Below are 8,812 nucleotides of genomic sequence, written 5' to 3'. Positions count from 1 at the left end.
TGGCGACGAAAGATCTGGAGTGGGAAAGATCCAAGATCTCCAATCAGGACATCAACCTGATGAAGAAGCTTGGGTTGATGAAGAAGAAAGACGCGCTGCGCTTCCCCAGCGAAGAAAGCTACCCGACTCCTCCTATCCAATATCGGGTTAGTTTCGTTGACCATCTCATCCGCGGTCTCTCTGCTCCCATCCACGATTTTCTCCGCGGTTTTCTCTTTGTCTATGGGTTGCAGCTTCACCAGCTAACTCCCAATTCCATCCTTCATGTCTCTATTTTCATCACTCTTTGCAAGTGCTTCCTCGGAGTCCATCCTAATTGGGCTCTGTGGAAGCGCATCTTTTGCCTCCGCCGCAATGGCTCCCACAACATCGCCTATAACATAGGTGGTGTTGTTATTTGCGTTCGCCCTGATGTCGAATATTTCGACGTCAAATTCCCCGACTCCGTCCAAGGGTGGCGCAAAAGATGGCTTTATGTACGCAAAGAAAGCTCCGACTCGGTGGAGTACAACATTGCTCTGATACCACTTGATAGGGCAAAGGTGGCCGATCTTTTGATGAGACGAGGATAATTCGATTTGTTGGTGGAGTTCGTGCTTGACGATCCGACTACACGTGCAAAGCTCGTGCGCCAATGCAATCGCTCGGACAATCTCCGGGAGTTACTGATCTTGCGGGAGCACGATCAGCCTGACCAGCAAGGGTCTTAATTCCTACCTGAAATCGAGAACAAGTAAGAACTAAAGATGCAATCAGAATATTGCATGATAGGGCAAAGGTGGCCGATCTTTCGATGAGACGTGGATAGATCGATTTGTTGGTGGAGTTCGTGCTTGACGATCCGACTACACGTGCAAAGCTCGTGCGCCAATGCAATCGCTTGGACAATCTCCGGGAGTTACTGATCTTGCGGATGCACGATCAGCCTGACCAGCGAGGGTCTTAATTCCTACCTGAAATCGAGAACAAGTAAGAACTAATGATGCAATCAGAATATTGCGGATGAAAGATGTAAGCTTTATTGAAAAAGGTGGGATTCCGAATAGTCGGTCTTGTTCTGGGCGTTGGCCTCAAAAGAAGTACACGAGAGTTGCAGCGATGGCTAACTTTTAATCTAATCAAAATCCGAGTCTAAACGTGACGGCTATGGGGGTATTTAAACATGGAAAAGGTGGGGTTTCGGCCAGCCATACATATGGTGGCCGAACCAAACCCTAGAAGGCCTTTCCCCCTTCAATACGGACTCTAAAAAGTGGCTGACTTAATTGTTGCGAAAATAACATGGGCTTGGCCCAAAACTAAAGGTGATGCAGCACCATAACATGCTATGGACGAACTTATGAAGTGGGAAACTCTATATTTCGTCCATGTCTTCATCTCTTCTTATGGTGGCTTCAAAGTTCTGAAATCTCCACTTGCGGCGTCATCTTCAATCCTCAAATGCTTGTTGCCATCTCCTCCATGCGTGATCATGCTCCAATGCTTGTCCTCCTCATCCATGCTTGGTCCATCAGTCCTAAGAGTAACAAACATATCTGATTTAGGCAGCATCATATTCTCATATATGTGAGGAATAGTTCCAAGAAACGAAAGTACCTGATAGTTAAGTTGTTTGGCACGAGCTCGAGTGATTGGTCCTTGTATTTGTGTGGCTGTAGGTACAGCGGTTGTATCAAGAGATGGGATGTCCTCATCATGCCCCCCTTCTTGAATTGAAGTCGTCCTCGACGAAAGCTCCTCTTCTTCACCAAAGTAAGGCTTCAAATCTGCAATGTTAAATGTAGGACTAACCGGACCCAATTCTGCAGGAAGCTCAAGTTTATATGCATTATCATTCATTTTATCTAACACCTTAAAAGGACCAGCAGCGCATGGCATTAGTTTAGACTTGCGCAATTCAAGAAAACGATCTTCGCGCAAATGCAACCAAACAAGATCACCAACATCAAACACAACATGCTTTCTTCCTCTATCCCCAGCAATTTTATACTTAGCATTCATGCGTGCTATGTTGTCTTTAGTAGTCTCATGCAATTTTAGTATCAATTCAGCACGGTCTGTAGCATCAAAATTATTTTGCACAGAAGATGGTAAAGGCAACAAATCAATAGGTGCACGTGGTATGAAACCATAAACAATCTCAAATGGGCACATCTTAGTGGTAGAATGCAGCGAACGATTGTAAGCAAATTCAACATGAGGTAAACATTCTTCCCACAATTTTAAGTTCTTCTACAAAACAGCCCGCAGCATAGTAGACAAAGTTCTATTTACTACTTCAGTTTGTCCATCAGTTTGGGGATGACATGTAGTACTAAACAACAATTTAGTCCCCAACTTAGCCCATAAACATCTCCAAAAGTGGCTAAGAAACTTAGTATCACGATCAGAAACAATAGTATTTGGCACACCATGTAAACGCACAATTTCGCAAAAGAACAAATCAGCAACATGTGTAGCATCATCAGTTTTGTGACATGGAATAAAGTGTGCCATCTTAGAAAACCTATCCACAACAACAAAGATACTATCCCTCCCCTTCGTATGCAGAGGCAAACCCAAAACGAAATCCATAGAAATATCCTCCCAAGGTACACTAGGAACATGAAGAGGCATATATAAACCATGTGGATTAAGTCGAGACTTAGCTTTTTGACATGTAGTGCAGCGTGCCACAAATCTCTCAACATCTCGACGCATACGTGGCCAAAAGAAGTGTGCAGCAAGTACATCCTCCGTCTTCTTCACACAAAAGTGTCCCATCAATCCTCCTCCATGCGCCTCCTGCAACAACAAAAGACGAACGGAACCATCTGGGATGCATAGCTTGTTAGCACGGAACACAAATCCATCATTGAGGACGAATTTGTTCCATGTTCTACCATCTTTACAATTCAGCAACACATCTTTAAAATCAGCATCATGCAAGTATTGTTCCTTTATGGTTTCTAATCCAAAAATCTTGAAGTCAAGTTGAGAGAGCATAGTATATCGGCGCGACAAAGCATCAGCAATAACATTATCTTTACCCTTTTTGTGTTTGATAACATAAGGAAAAGACTCAATAAATTCAACCCACTTTGCATGGCGACGATTCAACTTAGCTTGACTACGAATATGCTTCAAAGATTCATGATCAGAATGTATAACAAATTCTTTAGGCCATAAATAATGTTGCCAAGTTTCTAATGTTCGAACCAGCGCATATAATTCTTTATCATAAGTAGAATAGTTTAGACTAGGCCCACTCAATTTCTCACTAAAATATGCAACAAGTTTTCCCTCTTGTAATAACACACCTCCCAAACCAATTCCACTAGCATCACATTCAAGCTCAAAAGTCTTATTAAAATCAGGAAGTTGGAGTAATGGAGCATGTGTTAACTTATCTTTCAGAATCATGAAGGCGTCTTGTTGTGCATCGCCCCACACAAAGGGCACATCCTTCTTGGTAAGCTCATTCAGCGGCGCAGTAATGGATCCAAAATCTTTCACAAAGCGCCTATAGAAACCAGCGAGGCCAAGAAAACTCCTCACTTGTGTGACCGTCTTTGGCTGCGGCCAACTCTCAATTGCCTCAATCTTGGCTGGATCAACTTCAATTCCCCTGCGCAGTAACAACATAGCCAAGAAACGCAACTCGATTGGTGCAAAAGGTGCACTTCTCAAGATTACCATACAAACGTGCATCACGTAAAGCATTGAAAACAGCACGTAAATGATCCAAATGTTCCTCCAAAGATTTGCTATAAATCAGAATATCGTCAAAGTATACTACCACAAAACGTCCAATAAAAGCACGTAAAACTTCGTTCATCAGTCTCATGAAAGTACTAGGTGCATTAGTTAAACCAAAAGGCATTACTAACCACTCATATAAACCGAACTTAGTTTTAAACGCTGTTTTCCATTCATCTCCTAATTGCGTACGAATCTGGTGGTAACCACTACGCAAATCAACTTTAGAGAACATAATAGAACCACTCAATTCATCAAGCATGTCATCTAAACAAGGTATAGGATGACGGTATCGAATGGTAATATTATTAATAGCTCTACAATCAGTACACATGCGTGAAGAACCTTCCTTCTTAGGTACCAAGATAATAGGGACAACACATGGACTAAGAGACTCACGAATGTAACCTTTATCTTGGAGAACCTGAATTTGTCGTTGAATCTCTTTGGTCTCTTCAGGATTGGTATGATATGGTGCACGGTTGGGCAGCGAAGCTCCTGGAATCAAGTCAATTTGGTGTTCTATCCCACGAATAGGTGGTAATCCAGGTGGAACATCTTGTGGAAACACATCAATGAATTCCTGCAAAAGGTTAGCAACCGCAGGTGGCAAAGAAGGAGGCATATCCTCAAATGAAAACAGAACTTCTTTGCAAATAATAGCATAGCATTGAGTAGTGTTCACATCAAGTTCAGCAATATCAGATTTGCTAGCAAGCAAACAAGGATTTTTCAAACGAATTTCAGTAGCATGGTTCGAATCAGATTTAGTATTAGTCTTATGTGGCACAAAATCTGCAGCAACAATCTGATTTTCACTCTTATGTTTCTCCTCGTTTTTTACTCTACTAGCTCTAGCAAGATCATCTTTTACTATTTGTTCAGGAGTCATAGGTTTGAGACCAATTTTCTTTCCATCATGCATAAGAGAATACTGATTAGTTCTACCATTATGAACAGATTCTCTATCAAATTGCCAAGGTCTACCAAGTAACAAAGAACAAGCTTGCATAGGTACAACATCACAATCAACAAAATCAGAATATGTACCAATAGTAAAATGCACACGTGTAGTTCTTGTTACCTTGAGCTTCCGAGAGCTCTCAAACCATTGAATGTAGTATGGATGTGTGCGCTGTCTTGTAGGGAGAGAAAGCTTCTCCACCATGTCAACGCTAGCCAAATTATTGCAGGTCCCTCCATCAATGATGATCCTTATAGCTCGCTCTTTTACAACGCCTCTTGTTTGGAACAGATTGTGGCGTTGATCATGCTCAGCTTTGCTCAATTGCACGCTCAAGACACGCTGTGCAACTAAGCTCCTGTACTGATCAGCAGTGTCAGCTTCCATTACCTCCATCTCTCTCTCAGAATCAGAATTGGCACCATCACGTGCAGCAATAAGGGCCAATGTATCTTCATCAAAGTCACTTGCAGAATCATATTCGCCATCTTCACGCACCAACATCACACGCTTGGTTCTGCATTCTCTCTCTATGTGTCCAAATCCCAAGCATTTGCGACATTGTATGTCGCGCGTCTTCCCCGTGGAGGCCATCGAAGATGAACTCCGAGGAGGACCAGCAGATGGTGGTGGAGTAGCAGCCGGTGGTGCTCGTGATGCAGGCGCGGTGTACTTGGAGGTAGTAGGCGCTGGTGCAGCCCCACGAGATGGTGGTGCTGATGGTCGCAGAGACCATGATGATGTACGACCTGCAGAAACATTAGCTCTTCTCCATGGTGGTTGACGATCCTGCACTTCACGTTCAGCTTTGCAAGCAAGATGAAACAAGCGAGTAATAGTGTTGTACTTCTTATAATCTAAAATATGTTGAATCTCTTTATTCAAACCACCAAAGAAACATGCAAGCATAGCCTCATTATCCTCTACAATACCACAGCGAATCATGCCAGTTTGCAATTCTTGATAATAGTCTTCTACAAAAAAAATTCCTTGTTCTAAGCGAGACAATTTTTTCAGCAAATCACGTTGATAATGTGGAGGAACAAAACGAGTACGCATAGCAAGTTTTAACCCAACCCATGTTGATGTGGACTAAGTCCAAGGATGTGCCCGATCTTCACGGATTTGGGTGGAACTCGTGGGGGTAGGTGGATGAACGCGATGAACACGAAGAATGCGAGGGGGAATCGTGGGGATACAACACACACATGCACACAAACCGGTTTTCCCTCGTAGGCCCGATACACCTACTCGATAGAGGTTGCGAGAAAAGACCTTCCGGTAGAAGTCCCGCAAAGAGATCGACAAATCGAAGCCCGCAAGATCTAGAAGGGTGAAAAGACCGGAAGGTTGATAGAAGTGCAAGCAAAAGACCAAATAGGTAGAAGTGCAAGCAAAAGATCAAACAAACGGTAGAAGTCACCAAAGAGATCTTGACAAGTCGATAAGGAGCCCGGGTGGGTACAAGATCATAGATCTAGGTAGGGTTCCCACAAGGGTGAGCTAAGCTCAGGTTTAATTTCACATCAAGTCTAATCTCAGATCTGAGCCAACTAGGCTATTTATAGTAGGTGGGGCGAAGGGGTAAGTTACAAGCTGAATCTGCCAGTTTTGGTGCTGAAACGCGTATGGGCGGAAGTTCCGGTCCTGAGGGGCGGAAGTTCCGGTCGGGCGGAAGTTCCGGTCGTCCTGGGCGGAAGTTCCGGCTGGATTCCTTTTAGACAGCATCTCCGAAGCATCTGGGCAGAAGTTCCGGTCCTGGAGGCCGGAAGTTCCGGTCGGGCCGGAAGTTCCGGTCAAGTTCCGGCCTTGTTCCGGAATTCGGCCATTTCCTCGCAGTAACATCCAGTATGGTTTTGACGGACTTTCGGAACTTGGGCGGAACTTGGGCGGAAGTTCCGGCGGGCGGAAGTTCCGGTCCTCCGAGGCGGAAGTTCCGGTCATGGGCGGAAGTTCCGGCCATCAGGGGCGAAAGTTCCGGCCTGGAGCGTCCAGCTCCTCTTTCTCCTTCTCTTCCATGTTTCCGTGACATCGGCCTTGCGTCCTCGGGTCTCCATGGCATCCTCTCTTCTCTCCGTACTTGTCGTCGAGTTCCTATCATCAAGATATGTCGGAGTATGAAGTAGTATATCGTCCCAAATAGGCGATTCGAGGCACGCGTAAAGGAGAAGATTCACCTTAGCGTGCCGTCTTGGTGATGAAGCACATGATGCGGTGAAGACCGAAGGTCGCCCCGTATCATCTCCCCCCACTTGAAAAAGAGTCGTCCTCGACGATAGCTCTTCATGAACTCGTATAGGAGGTAGATGAAAACCACGCTTGAATGTCGATTCGCTTGTCAAGAGCCCTATGAATAGCACAAGAAAAGCCAAGCAACACTCAAAGCATAGCCAATGTTCCACGGGTTTAGTAATAGCGCGCAAGTAGAAGGAGGTCACCTTAGCATAATGTCGGTGTGCTCTCATTGACAGATCTTGTGTAGTAGATGTATGGGGTTGAACCCATTCGTTGACGCTCATCCACAAGTCACTTGTACCTTCACACAACAAAGACCAAGCAAAGTATGTTTGTGTGTGATATTGGAGCACATCATTGATGACATGTCCTTTCATGTTCACAACACCATTAGCACAACACAAATTGATCAAGAATAATGCATGTGCAAGGTCAATGTGTAAGAACTCCTTATGAACATCTTCCCAATGTGGAAACACAAAAACTCCAAATTGTGAGACGACTATGATGTCCATCTCATGTATAAACTCATGTGCATTATTGCACTCAAGGCATCGGAAAGAGAAATTGTTCAACATCCTTGAAGCAATAAGTGGAGAGTTTGGCAAAAACACATACGGAAGAGTGTCCAAAATATCATCAACATGTGTGCACACAAACCATTGGAAAGAGAAATTGGTCCTCATATTTGGTGCAACACACAACATATCTTCCAAAACGTTCACCAAGTAGAAATTTGCACAACCGTGCGTTCCAACAAACCAAATAAAAGAGGAATTGGTCAACTTGTTTGAGGCAACACCCACGGTAAGAATCACATCATCATGCTTGCAAAGGAACCAAGAGAAAGAGAAATTGTTCGACATGTTCAATGCAAAGCATGGGAAAGGTATTAGAGCCGGGTTCGATCTTGAACTTACTTGTATTATGCTCTCTAGAGCTCTCTTTGTCAACTCGTGCTCGATCGAGGTTGACATTGGCATTCTTGTACCTACACACACAATAGGCAAAGCAAAGAACGTGTGTGCATGGTATATGAACACATCATCCATCATGATGGTCCATTTCTTTTGCACATCACCATTAGCGTTAAGCAAAGCATCATAGTTGATATGGTGAATATGCGGAGCAAACATGGGAACATGCTCAACATGGATATATGCAAAGTTTCCAACATTTGAGAGAGCTATGGGGGCAATCTCATTCACAAGCATATTAACATCATTGCAAACCAAGCATTGGAAAGAGCAAGTATTCAATATTTTGGTTGCATTAATGGGAGAGTATTGCAAGCATGTAGCACAAAACATGTTCAACATTGTATCATGGTTGTCGACAAACCTAGGGAAAGAGCAATTGTTCATCAAGGGTGTCACAACACAAGAATTAGCATCATCATCTTCATTGCAAGCAATACATGGGAAAGAGGAATTGTTCGACATATTGCAAGCAATGGGATAGAAATCGAAACTCTCATAGCATGGCATGGTGATATTATCATAAGCAACTACTTCCACATGATCAACAATGGTGGTATCACAAGTATCACAAGGGAAAGTGAAAGAAGCATATGACATGGAAATAGGATCATCCAACTCATGCAAGCACTCATCAAGCATCATGTTTAACATGTTATCATTTTTGTTGACAAACCTATGGAAAGAGCAATTGTTCGGCAAGGTTGTCACAACACAAGTGTTAGCATTCTCATTCTCGTCATTGCAAGCAACACATGGGAAAGAAAAATTGTTCGGCAAGTTGCATGCAATGGAAGATATATTGAAACATTCATCGCATGGCATGATCATATCGTCACAAGCAAGTAATTCCACATGATCAACAATGTTATCAAGCAAAGCATCACATGGAGGAATG

This window comes from Lolium perenne, chromosome 3 (assembly GCF_019359855.2).
Source record: "Lolium perenne isolate Kyuss_39 chromosome 3, Kyuss_2.0, whole genome shotgun sequence".
Lineage (NCBI taxonomy): Eukaryota > Viridiplantae > Streptophyta > Magnoliopsida > Poales > Poaceae > Lolium > Lolium perenne.
Note: the sequence above shows the minus strand (reverse complement) of the source record.